At 47.1% G+C, this 12804-nt stretch overlaps 1 protein-coding gene across 15 annotated transcripts in view; it reads right to left on the bottom strand.

The window, feature by feature from the left end:
* The window catches only part of KCNMA1 (potassium calcium-activated channel subfamily M alpha 1), a 751400-nt gene that overhangs the window by 497699 nt on the left and 240897 nt on the right, over positions 1 to 12804 (bottom strand). The gene's annotated exons all lie outside the window — the stretch shown is intronic.

Genomic DNA, 12804 nt, shown 5'->3' with positions numbered 1-12804 from the left:
CACACATTCTTTCCTGCAGGGCTGCCAAGTTCATTCTCAACACTGCTGCCGCTGCCTATCTGAGGATGACACATCTGATTCCTAGTTCTTTGTTTGAAGCTAAATGTTCAAAGGCCTTTAGAATCATAAAATTCCAACATATGAATACTTCAGTTGCAGAACCATGGCACCCTGAGGTTGGAGCAACGTTAGGAAACCCTGAGGTTTCCTCTCTTGCTCTTCTGTGAGGAGGTGGAAATGACCTATCCAAGGTCAATGGGTGAGATATGGAGCACAGGGAGGGACGCAGCATGTGCCAGAGCAGTAGTGGGGTCCATGGGAAAGGACTTGGCCTGTGGAATCAACTGACCTGGGTTCCAATGCCAGCCTTGCCATTGATCAGCTCTGTGACCTTGACCTTGAACGAGTCACAGTATTCTCTACTTTGCCGGGCAGCTTGGAGAATCAGGAGAGGTAGTGAGAATGTGCGCAAAGTGGCTGACACATGGTGGGTACTCAGTAAACAGCAGGAACTTCTACAACCCTGACCTCCCAACTCACAGTCTAGCGCTCTTCTCACAATCCCACCATATGAAGACCCTGAACCATTCCAATAAGCCCAGATGTGTTAAGGGCTAGATCCCCTGCCCTCCTCACAAGTACAGGCCAGTACCATCCAGGCTTCTTTAAAGACAACAAGAAACTGGATTCGCACTGCTCACTCAACCCTGAACCAGACACCTCACTCCCTTTTCCTTCAGTCTTTCTTTTGTTCTGGGGCTGTGCTTCCTGGTCGGGCTGAGCCCTGCTCGGTATTGTGACCCCTGGCCACAACTGCACATGGTCCCGACCCCGAAGCTGTCTGTTCCTTGCTCAGTTCTCCAGGTCAGCAACCCCCTCTTGCCTCCACCATCTGCCCTGTGACACCCAAGGCTGTAAGGACCTTCGATGACCACACTGCCTGCAGAAAAGTGACAGGATGGAGCCCCGCAGGTCACATCTATTTGTTGACCCATGGAATGACTTTAATTTTTTTTCACTTAGTTGACAACATGTAAAAAACCAACAGACTTCACCAAAGTGCAGATTTCCTACTTCCCTTGAAAAATCACAAACTGGTCACATGGCCACATTGGCTAGAGCTCCGAGGCAGCTGCTCCCTCCCCCTGGGAAGACTCTTGCTCCACTGATCAAGGCCCCTACCAGGCCCTCTTCCCTATCTGCATGACCTTGCTAGCCCCTGACAGCATCTGAGTTTTAACAAGATACAATATGGACCCCGGTTCCTCTGCTGGACACTCATGGTGCTTCACCACCTGGCCCATCGCACCTGTTCAAACTCTTCTCCCAGGAATCCTGGAAAAGCTTCCTGCTTCCAGGCCTCTACTGGGAGCCATTCGCCTGCCCAGAATGCCTCCCTGCTCTTTGGTTTACCCAAGAGGGTCTCCTCTCCAGAAATTCTTCCTGACCACCCAAAGGCACAAAGAGCTCCCCTCCCCCCCGAGCCTTGAGCCAACAGCCACTTTACCCACCATCACACAGTGCTGGCTTTTCCTGTGAGTGTGTCCTGTTTCCCCAGATAAACTGTAAACTTCTCGAGGAGTTCACCATTGCTTACACGTGTTCACCTTCCCTAGAGGGCACCTGTAGGCTCTGCATAGAGAAGGTTCTAGCCAAAAATGAACTATTTGGTCAAGGGTTATCACCCATATCATCATTCAGCTCAAGGCCGGGCTCTCCCATCTCTCCAGCCTGACTGGTCTCCACACCACCCCACCTCTCTCCCCTTCTCCCAAATGTACCCAAGACTCCGGTGTCCTATAAACACTCCAAAAGGACTAGGATTTGTTTTCTACTTCACCAGTAAGTGTCCCCATCTCCTCCACTCCCTTCACATACCCCAGGGTCAAACACAGAACTTGGCACATGACAGAAGCTCAACACAGATCCAGTCAATGAAAAGCACCTTATTTTTTATTCCCTACATCTTTGCATATGCCATTCACCTGGTCAAGCATGCCTTTCTTTTTTTTTTCACCAACCACCTGCTCTATGGGGCTTGGAAATTCCGTATCTAATATTCCTGTCTTGGTCCTTTCTCTTCCCTTCCTCTGCCAACTAACTCCTCTGTCTAGGCTCCTGCAGCACTCTGCCCTTTCCTGTCCCAGCCACTGCCAAATGGTGGTGCAATTATCCACACAAGTCCATCCATCTCCTGTGGATGCCATGTTCCTCCAGTGCTGGGACTACGTGACCTTCTTCCATGTACCTGCCCAATGCCAAGCCATACATGAGCAGAACCAGCCCACAAGGGAGGTATTACAGTCCTCATTTTGCCAATGAGGAAATGGTAATGAGGACCCAGACTCCATGCGGACAGAGGAGGGAGGAGGAGTGGGTTTGGTGAGAAGACTTGGTTCTATCATCAGGGTTAAAGCACAAGAAAGGCAGCACATCCTTTCAATGTCATATTTGGGCCACTGTTTGACAGCCACCCAAGGAATCTTTAATTATATAGGGGAAAGTGCCTTTGTTTGATTTGTTGTTTACTTTCGATTAAAGGCTCAGAGTCTGTGAAGTTGCATGTTCAAGGATGGAGTTTTGCCCGGTAGAAATGCAAATTATTTCTGTTCAGTGGAAAAGATAATCCCAAAGTTTATGATTTTATGGCCCTGTAAAACATTAACTAGTTTTATATCTAATCTAGCCATCCTATTCCAATGTTCTTTCCCTAGCACCTATAACTCCGTTTTGCTCTTCTGTTGATTCCCTCATTAGGGAGCTAAATGAAACTTTTGATGTGTGCACATTCTATATTTGTATGAGGCACATTTTTAACTTCTGAAAACTATATTTTAACACTAAGCCCGCCACCAACTCTGAGAGTGTGGGCAAGTCTCTCCCTTCCCTCTTTTGGGCTCTGTTTCCTCATCAGTAACATAAGGGAGTGAGTCTAGATGGGGAAATACAAGCCCTAGAAATTGTTTATTTTAGTACAGAATTTTCAGAAGAATTATTTTCTCATCGGGTTGCACATCTTATGGAGTTATTTCCAAAAATTACAACAACAATAGCAATAGCTAACACTTATCCAAGCCCAGGTTCTCAAGCACTATCCCATTTAATTCCTACACAATGAGGTAGGTGCTATTTTACTAGTCCCACTGACAGATGAGACTAAGAAAGCTGAAACATTGTGTTTTTTAAATCAGGAGGCACTACATTCATCCCTCCGTCCATGTTTCCTTCTATTCACCTCTTCACCTGTCTACTCACCCAGCCAGCTGATACAAAACAAAGATGGTTCCCACTTTCACACTGAATCTAATTGACTGAAATGGCATTTAGAAGAGGCAGCGATTGCTTCTAGCTGGTGGGTCCAGGAAGACTTTGTGGAAGAGGTGCCACTTCGAGTTTGCCCCTGAAGGTTCGAGCAGGACTTTTTAGAAAGAGGTCACACTAGCATCCTTGGCTGAAGGAACCCCTGGTGGCAGAAAGGGCCGGAGGCAGGAGGAGGGGACGTGCACAGTGACCAGGGAGCACAGTGGCAGGCTGCTGAGGAGGCTGAGGGAAGGATGGATGGCGGCAGACAGAGATGGAAACAGATACTGATTGGTCCCGATATATGTCAATGTCTTATTGAGCATCACCCTAAGTGTCCTTCATTGGATGCTTCTCCACAATCATCCAGACCTGGATGTACCGCACGTAGTGGAAAATCAGTAGAGACAAACTCTTCTCCAGTGTCAAAGCCGGGCACTCCAATGACCAGAGTTCTAAACCCTTGGATGGTAGAGTTGCAAACAACCACAAAGGGAATCTACTCCAACCTCTAGCCTCCCTTCCGGAACACGTGGCCCCGAGCTAACTGCAGCTAGCCTGAGCTCACCCTGCAAGCAGCTGTCACAAGGCGCTACATCAAAAGACTCCCAAGGCCCAAATATTTCACAACCCAGAACACTCCCTAATTCTATCCAAGGGGGAAAAAAAGCTATTCGGGTTTCTTTTCTGGACTGCTCATTTCTTACAAACATGCCAGGGCCATTTACAGCTCACAACTCACTGCTCTCTAAACATTTACACATTTCTCCCTCTTAACACGTCCTTGGTCATTTGACTAAGTGGCAGGTCACAGAGGCTGGACATCAAGGCCTTGGAACCTTTGGGTTTTATCCAGACCTGCTTTCAAAAGCCTTTTAATGCTGGCCTCCCGCCTTCAGTAAACATGGGGATCACTGGTCTCCTTCAGCCTTGCTGATGCCTTGGTCTGCCCCACATTTGCTTTCACAGGTACATGAGGTAGGAGACATACAGACCCCTCAAGAAGACATGAGGGCATTCTACCAGGTGGGCTTCTAGGGGGCAAGCCGGTGGGTTCCCCCAGGACCCCTAGGGCAGAGTGTGCACCAGCATTTCACAGCACCCTCATTTCCAGAGGGGAGGGTTAGAGACGTAGCTCTTTTAGGGGGAAGGAAGCTGCCCACACCAAACGTCCTGGGCTATGAGCATGGGAGCCTCACACAAAGCCTGAATCAGCACACATACAACAGCTCCGCCCTTTGGAAGTGTGCAGTCTCCTGGGACTAGTGGGACACATCAAGTGCAGCGAAGAGAGAACATAATTATGGCCAGCTAACAAAAGACAAGAAACGGTAGAAGCCACATGGGCTGGAGAAGTGGGGAAGGCTTCTTGGAGAAAGCATGGAGAAGTGGCATCGCAGGCGGGGGAACGGCTGGAGCAAAGGCACAGCGGTGAGACTGGGCAAGGGCCAAGGGGTGGCCACTGAACCCTCACGATCGCAACTATCCGGCTGGCTCTAATTTCACAGGCAATTTTGAATATGGGGAAGCCCAGAGCCTTCAGAGTTGGACCTGAGTTTGAATCCTGATGCCTTCCCCAAATGGCTGTATGACCTTTGCAAGTTCCTCAACATCTCAGAGCCTCATTTTCCTTATCAGCAAAATGGGGTGCTAGCATATACCTCACAGGGATGCTGAGGAGAGTCCTGGGGCTGTGGGGGATCAGGTACCCGCATGGGGCTACTGAGCGGCACCAGGTACATCCCTCCACGCTGGCATCCAGCGCGCTGGAGTCTGAGCCACAAGACGGCAAGCACTTTAGAGACAAAGACAAGCCTTTCAACTCTACCCACGGTGGCTCAACACAGCGCCTGAACCATGAGAAACCTCGCTGCCCAGCTGCTGGGAGGGCTGCGGGCAGCCTCTTCAGAGTTTGCTCAGCTGCAGAGAGCTGCAGAGAGCTGCATGGCCCAAGGTCACGCCCTTTGGGGACCGCCCAACTCCTTCCTATATGACCGGTTGGGGCGAGGAAACAGAAGCCCATTTCAGCTCATCCCATGGCAATGCTGGCAAACCACCTTAGTTCCAGCTTTCTCCACGGGGTTGGCCGAGGCTGCAACAGGCCTGCATCACAGCCCGACCTCCATGCAATCCGGCCTTGTTCCCCTCCACCCGTGGGCACTGGTCCTATGGACACTCCCTGATAAATATCCCTGATAAGCACACTCACCTTGCCTCGGAGTCTGCTTCCCAAGGACACTGCCTGCCACAAACCCTGAATTTGTTGACTGAATACATGTCAGGAACAAGACTCCTTGCCTGCTAAATCCAAAGTAACCCAGACCCCGTGTGCCCAGACAGGATGTAGTCCTGGCCCAGATTCTAGGTCCTGGGCACTCTTGCTGCTGGCATGGCCAAGACAGCAGGGTAAGCAAAAGGGCACACGGGGGGTGCTTTGACCACCCTGAGGGCCGTACTTCTACATGAGCGAAGGCCCCATCCAGGGAAATGGGGTACCCAGTTGTATTCTAACAGGGGCTGGGAAGTTTCAGGTAGAGGTTGGGTGCTGTAGACCTTCTCCACCACAAAAGCCAGCAGGTTCAATTTCCCCATGTAGCTGGGAGAGTCAGTACTGGGTGGAGAGATAAATGAAGAAATGGAACACACAAGGGGGAGTCCTGCAATGGGACAGCACCCACTTTTTAATCCCAGGCATCACTGAGGACCTTCAATGGCTCAGATAAATGTAAATGATGAAGGATGGTCACCTCAGGGCATTATCTGGAAACTCACCCTGAGGGAGGAGGAAGCGTCTACCAATACCAGAAGAGCCAGAAACCTTTTTTTTCCTAGAAAATAAATGTCTAATTTCAAAATAATTATTTTATTGACTTCTGTATACGTTGTTTTTTTTCTTAGCTTTTTAAAAAATGAAATGCTTCATTTTTTAAATGAAGCACTGGAACATTGAGATCTAAAATGCCAGCAAGTTCTTTCCTGGCAGCGAGGTGAAGAAGAGACGCAGTTCAAAGACGTCCCCAGCATTTAAATTGCTTAAAATCTGAGAAAATAAGGCCTAGCTCTGAGAGCGCTCTGTCCTCATCCACCAGAAACAGTGCTGGTCACCATAGCCCCAGGGTGCCCCGGAGTCAAGGCATGAAAATAAATGCACTGACTCTCCCCTCCAGGAGGAAGGGCTTCATCGGGATCCTGCCAAGGTGGTGAGGATGTCCCTTTTCTGGGATTCCTCCGTTTGCGCCTCCTCATCGCCGCATCCCCATCTCACGAGTGCCTGGGGTGGGCCAAAGGCTCAGATAGGAAGAGTTTAAGACATTTGCTTTTGTCTTGACTCTTCAGGGAAAGGAAGGAGTATCTGTCTCTTGCTAAGGTGAGGGGCGCAAAGATGGGGAGCTAACCTCACCGAGTTCTCCGTTTTCTACTTTCAGCACAATGGATAGGATGAGGTCTACCCTCCGCCATATGCATTCAGGAAGAAGCCCTGGCTCTGGAGTCTGGAGACCTGGATTAGGTCAACCGTCACTGTTGATTTGCTGTATGTCGTAAGGCAAGTGACATAACCTCTCTGATCCTCAGCTTCCACATTGTAAAGAGAGATGTTGGTTTCAATCTCATTACTTCCAGGACATTTGCAACGTTCAAATACCAAACAAGATAGCGTATGAGAGAACACCTTGACAAGTGAACGTCACTGTATGCAAATATAAAGCACTCTTATCTTCATTATAAACCAACTAATCTATGGTGATCACTTGCCAGGAAGGATGTAAGGAAGTAATTTCAAGACAGGATTCTTATTCATTGTAGGATTATTTGTGTAATGTTGTAAGTGACAGCTCTTCACCCCATCCTCTGATTCAAATTAAAAGCTTCATTCCATGGCCCTCACTCGTACATTCGTTTTCATTGTTCAATTACAGTCACCAAGATGAGATGCTGATGAAACCCTTGGTGATTGTCCTGTTTCTATTCAGAAGTTCTTGGTTCACGAACATTGTTTTATTTGATGTTTGGGGAATAACAAGGCCTTCCCCTGACATTGTAAAAAAAAAAAAAAAAAAAACTGTTTAACGATTTCTATGTTAAATTGAATAATAAATAATCAAGAAAGATAATGGACCAAATTCTCTGTTTAACAGAGAACTGTGAGTCTTCCTCCCCACCCCCAACAAGGACACAGTCCACTAGGGAATCAGAATATTCTTCTGATACTAATTAAGTTAAAAAGCAATTTGATGTTATTGTATTTAAAAGAGAGACATAGTAAATCATCAACAATTTTAAAATTACAGCATAAAACTCTTCTCTACTCAATAAGCAATAAGAACACACTTGAATTCTTTTTCATGGGCATTTAAGGGATACTAATAGGTACAGAGAGAAAAGGGAAAAGTAAAGAAAACAGCTGGATAAATACCTAACAGGAGAAAACAAGAGTGATACAAAAGAACGAGACAGAAATGATTGAGAAAGGCCTCTAGGATGCAGACAGAAGGAGAAAATCAGACAAAAGCAGAAAATAATCAACTCAATGAACAACAGTAAAATGAGAAATAAAGAGAAATTTTCATAAAGCAACCTCTAATTTTGGAAGATAACACTGAAAGCTTTTAAAGCTATCTTACAGATTTAGAATTACAGGAGTTAAAGGGTATGTAACCTCTTGGTAACTACTTCCTTAGTGAGATAAGATCATATCAAGACTACATCCAGCTCAAGGGCTAGCAGGTCCTCATCCCTGTCCCATAACGCCATGCGAAACCATTTCTCATGTAAACATTTCAGGTCTACATGGGTGAGCATTTTTATCAGGGCTGCCACTTACTAAGGCAAGTGACAGCTCCCCCATGCCACAGTGCCCTCACCTATAGGGTCCACAGAATGAGGATGAACATGGCAATCGCTTCATGGTAGACACCTGAGGATTAAAGAGGTAACACAGGGAAAACACCTGGCATCTTATGTGGCACTTAGTAAATCTTTAATAAATATTAGCATCTGTTATAAGCTGGGGTTACAGTTCATCTCAGGTGGAGAAAAAGAAGGAATATATGTGTGTAGATTTTTTTAAAGTATTTCAGGGGCTTCCGTGGTGGCGCAGTGGTTGAGAATCTGCCTGCCATTGCAGGGGACACGGGTTCGAGCCCTGGTCTGGGAAGATCCCACATGCCGCGGAGCGACTGGGCCCGTGAGCCACAACTACTGAGCCTGCGTGTCCGGAGCCTGTGCTCCGCAACAAGAGAGGCCGCGATAGTGAGAGGCCCGCACACCGCAATGAAGAGTGGCTCCTGCTCGCCACAACTAGAGAAAGCCCTCGCACAGAAACGAAGACCCAACACAGCCAAAAATAAAATAAAATAAAAAAGTATTTCAGAAATTTTATAGCATCATCTGAAAATTCTGCATTAGGTTGAAGGCATCATACTCAGAGCCATCCTCCTCTCATACCCCACCTGAAGAACACTCCGCATTTTCTACCCTGCATCTCCTTCTGGGCTTCCACACCCAGCCCTCCGGCTTAGTCAGCCTCTTCCCCACCAGTCTTCTTAGGAACCCCAGTCTGGACTCTGATTTTGACAAGCACTTCTCTTATTTCAGGTCTTCATTCAGCCCGTGGTTCAGCCACAGAATCACCTCTGTTTCCTTCCTTCATTTCCCTCACAAAGGAATCCTCTCATCTAGAGCCCCCTGAAAAGACTTTCTTCTCGCATTACTTTCTTGCTCAGCCTACCTTTCCAGAGAACGAAAGCACATTTTAGGAACCCACCAAAAAATATTAATCCTTCTCTCCCTCTCCTACTCACGAACCCTTATTCCCTTAAACACACTCATACGCAAGCCATAGGTCCACAACCAGCTCAGAGCCTAGCACATAGCAGGCTTCTGTGTTCACAGCTTTGATTCCAGCATCCCTTCATTTGGAACACCTGCACCTCTTCTGCTGACCTAGTGAAACCCTACTGGAACTTCATAGGAAAGGTGCCTTGTTTTGAAGGAATGATGCCCCAAGCATCCACCCTGTGTACTCTGTACATCAAGCAGTACAGTGAACGTGATGATAGGAAATGACTTCTCTGCTTCAGAAGAGCACAAAATTCCAAAACTTAAGGATCTCTTCAAAAGTGATTATTTATTATAACTTAGTCCTGGGCAACTCTATGCCTTTCTGACCTTAGAGTGCCATTTGGGGTGGAAGTGATTTTCCTATTTCTCTCCAGGGACTATGAACTAGCTAGATCTTTGAGACCCATTAGCTCTCATCCCTTCCTTCAACAGATTCATTCATTCAGCACGTACTATACTCCAGGAACTAGATGCTAATGATACTTGCAATGACCCAAACAGACAAAAATCCTTGCTTTTATGGAGCTAGTAGGAATTCTAGTGGCAATGGGAGAAGATAGATGACAAATAAAATAAATAAGCAAAGTATATACTACAGTAGAGAATTATAAATTTGTAAAGAAAAATGAAAGATGCAGAGAATAGGAAATGGGAGCAATTTAAAATATAGGAAATTTATTTCAAAATGATTGAAAGTTACAGAAAATATAAGGAAAACTCCTTCAGAAAACTGACGCTAATTTGCTGTGTAAACATGGGCACATAGCCTGCTCCCTCCAGGCCTCAGTTTCCTTCCCTGCAATACTCTGTATGGTACCTCCTAGCACTGAAATTCTATTTCTCTAAGCAGTAGGTAGCAATTTGAAATGAGACTAGAGTTGGTCGAGACCTAATGACTGGGATCTAGGGTTCAATGACATAAAGAACACCCCGACGTTCCCCGGAGGTCCCCCCAAATCCGCCACGTGTGTTCTTGGTCCCAAACAATTGCGAGGGCAAACATAAATTAACTGTGATTTTATTTTCTTCAATTGTTGACTCAGAAACAACCAGGCAGGTCCTGCCTCCCCCCAGACATCTTCCTGATAGGGAGGGCTCCTAAAAAGGGTCAGAAAGTGAACTCTGAGAGCAAGGATGCTGAGCAACCCAGCTGCACGCAGCACCTCACCCGGGAGCCAAGTGCGGGAGCACAGTGGGCTTGAGTTCAATGAATTCAGACCTGTCCTGATGACGCGGCACCCAACGAGGAGTTTCCTGTTTTGGATCTTTTATTTTCCTCTCTGTTTTCCTCCGAGCTGATACAAGGCTCAGGAGGAGACCCTTCATCTAGGAAAAGTCATCTGGGGACCCATCCAGAGAAGGAAAGCCGTCCATCAGGTACTCATCAGCCACCTCTGATAGAAAGCTCCCCACTGTGAGGTGACTCCTCTGCTTCTCAGAGTCAGCACCCTGCCTGCTGGAGGAGCTGTAATGAGCTGGCTCTGGAACGGCCACTGGCCGCCCCCCCCCCCCCTGCTTCTGATGAGAGCTGAGCTTTCTCAGGTTCTTCCTATGGGCCAGACTCGGTTCTGAGTGCTCTACATGTATCAGCTCAGCTCACAACCCTAGGACGCAGATGTTACTGTTATTCCCATCTTACAGACGAAGCAAATGAGACCCAGTAAAGCAGCCTGTCCAAGGTCACAAACTTTACAAACAGGAGAGACTACCCCAGACCCCGTGTTTAACCACGAATGCTACAGAGCAGCCCTGTCAAAAGAAATATCATACAAGCCACGTACGTAAATTTTAAATTTTCTAGGATGCCCATTTTTTGGACACTTAACTGATTTATTTACAACTGTAGCCAGATTTAAAGACAAATAATAATATTCCAAGTAGGAGAAGGAAGTATTTAAATTGCTTTTACCCGAAGCTCACATACATTGATTTTCTTGTACATTGTGCTTTAAGGCTGCAGTGCTGGCTACCATTTCCCCCCAACCTTCCTTTAGAGAGCCCTGCTTCAGGTACGCAGGTGACTCATCACAGAGACCCTGGCCTCATTCTTCGGTAGCCCTAGTCAGTCTGAGCCAGCCAGGTGGTCTCATTCTTTTGCCAGCAGTTGGTTTAGGACCAGGCATGTGACTCCATTCTGGCTCACGAGATAAAATGGGGAGGTGTCCTGCAGGCTTTTGGAAAAATGGTCCAGACTTCTAAGAAAGAGGCCTGGAAGAGATGGTTCCTTTCCCACTGGGCATTTTTTTTTTTGATTGATTGATTGATTGATTGATTGATTGATTGCTGTGTTGGGTCTTCATTGTTGTGCACGGGCTTTCTTTAGTTGCGGCGAGCGGGGGCTACTCTTCGTTGCCGTGCATGGGCTTCTCGCTGCGGTGGCTTCTCTTGTTGCAGAGCACGGGCTCTAGGCATGCAGGTTTCAGTAGTTGTGGCACGTGGGCTCAGTAGTTGTGGCTCACGGGCTCTAGAGCACAGGCTCGGTAGTTGTGGTTCACGGGCTTAGTTGATCTGTGGAATGTGGGATCTTCCCGGACCAGGGCTCGAGCCTGTGTCCCCTGCATTGGCAGGCAGATTCTTAACCACTGCTTCACCAGGGAAGTCCCCTTTTTGCTTTCTTTTAATTGTGGTAAAACATATAATGTAAGATTTTTCATGTTAACCATTTTTAAGTAACAGTGAAGTGGCATTAAGTACATTTACACTGTTGTAAAATCATCACCCCATCCACCTAGGAGCACCTTTTTTAAAAGTAAAAAGAAACAGGTGAATTTTAATAAAAGTTTATTTAACCTAGATTAGGTTCTGGTTAGATGGTCCTAAATATTATCCTTTCAAGATATAATTGGGGCTTCCCTGGTGGCGCAGTGGTTGAGAATCTGCCTGCCAATGCAGGGGACACGGGTTCGAGCCCTGGTCTGGGAGAGGCCCGCGCACCGCGATGAAGAGTGGCCCCCGCTTGCCGCAACTAGAGAAAAGCCCTCGCACAGAAACGAAGACCCAACACAGCCAAAATAAATAAATAAATAAATAAGTTTAAAAAAAAAAGATATAATCAATATAAAAATTATTAGTATCAGTAATATTTTGCAGTCTTCATACTAAATTTTTGTACTAAATTTTACACTTACAGCATATCTCAATTTGGACTGGCCATATTTCAAGTGATCAATACCCACCTGGGGTTAGTGGCTCCCATGCTGGACAGCCATGTCCAGAGCTTCTCCAGCCCATGCATGCTCAGCCAGCCCATGGGCATCCCCAGGGAAGAACAACAAGCCATCCGTTTATGAAAGGTACACACATCGCCATCAGCTCTCCAGGGCAGTCTGTCATTCACTGCAAGACTCTGCATGGCATCTGACTCGAATGGTTCTAGATGGGCATCTCTAAGTTTCCCCACCCCCGATCGCCATCATCATGATGACGTCAGCACAAGATCTAGGCCCTAAAGGAGAGCGTTTCCTGGTGGGGCAAATCTTGTGCCTCTGGCCAATCTACCTGTGGGTCCATCTCCAAACTGAGAGGGTGACCTCAGCAGTGAGGGTGGAGACGGCACCTACATAGCCACTTGAGCACTCCCGGGTTAAGCCAGTAATAAACAAACACACGCCTGCGTGGAAATCGGGAAGTGTGTGAGCAGGACTGAGGCAAGCAGTGGTTGCC

Source organism: Balaenoptera physalus (genome assembly GCF_965194825.1).
Source record: "Balaenoptera physalus genome assembly, chromosome: 14".
NCBI lineage: Eukaryota > Metazoa > Chordata > Mammalia > Artiodactyla > Balaenopteridae > Balaenoptera > Balaenoptera physalus.
The sequence above is the reverse complement of the archived record's forward strand: the minus strand, read 5'-3'. Positions and strand labels throughout refer to the sequence as shown.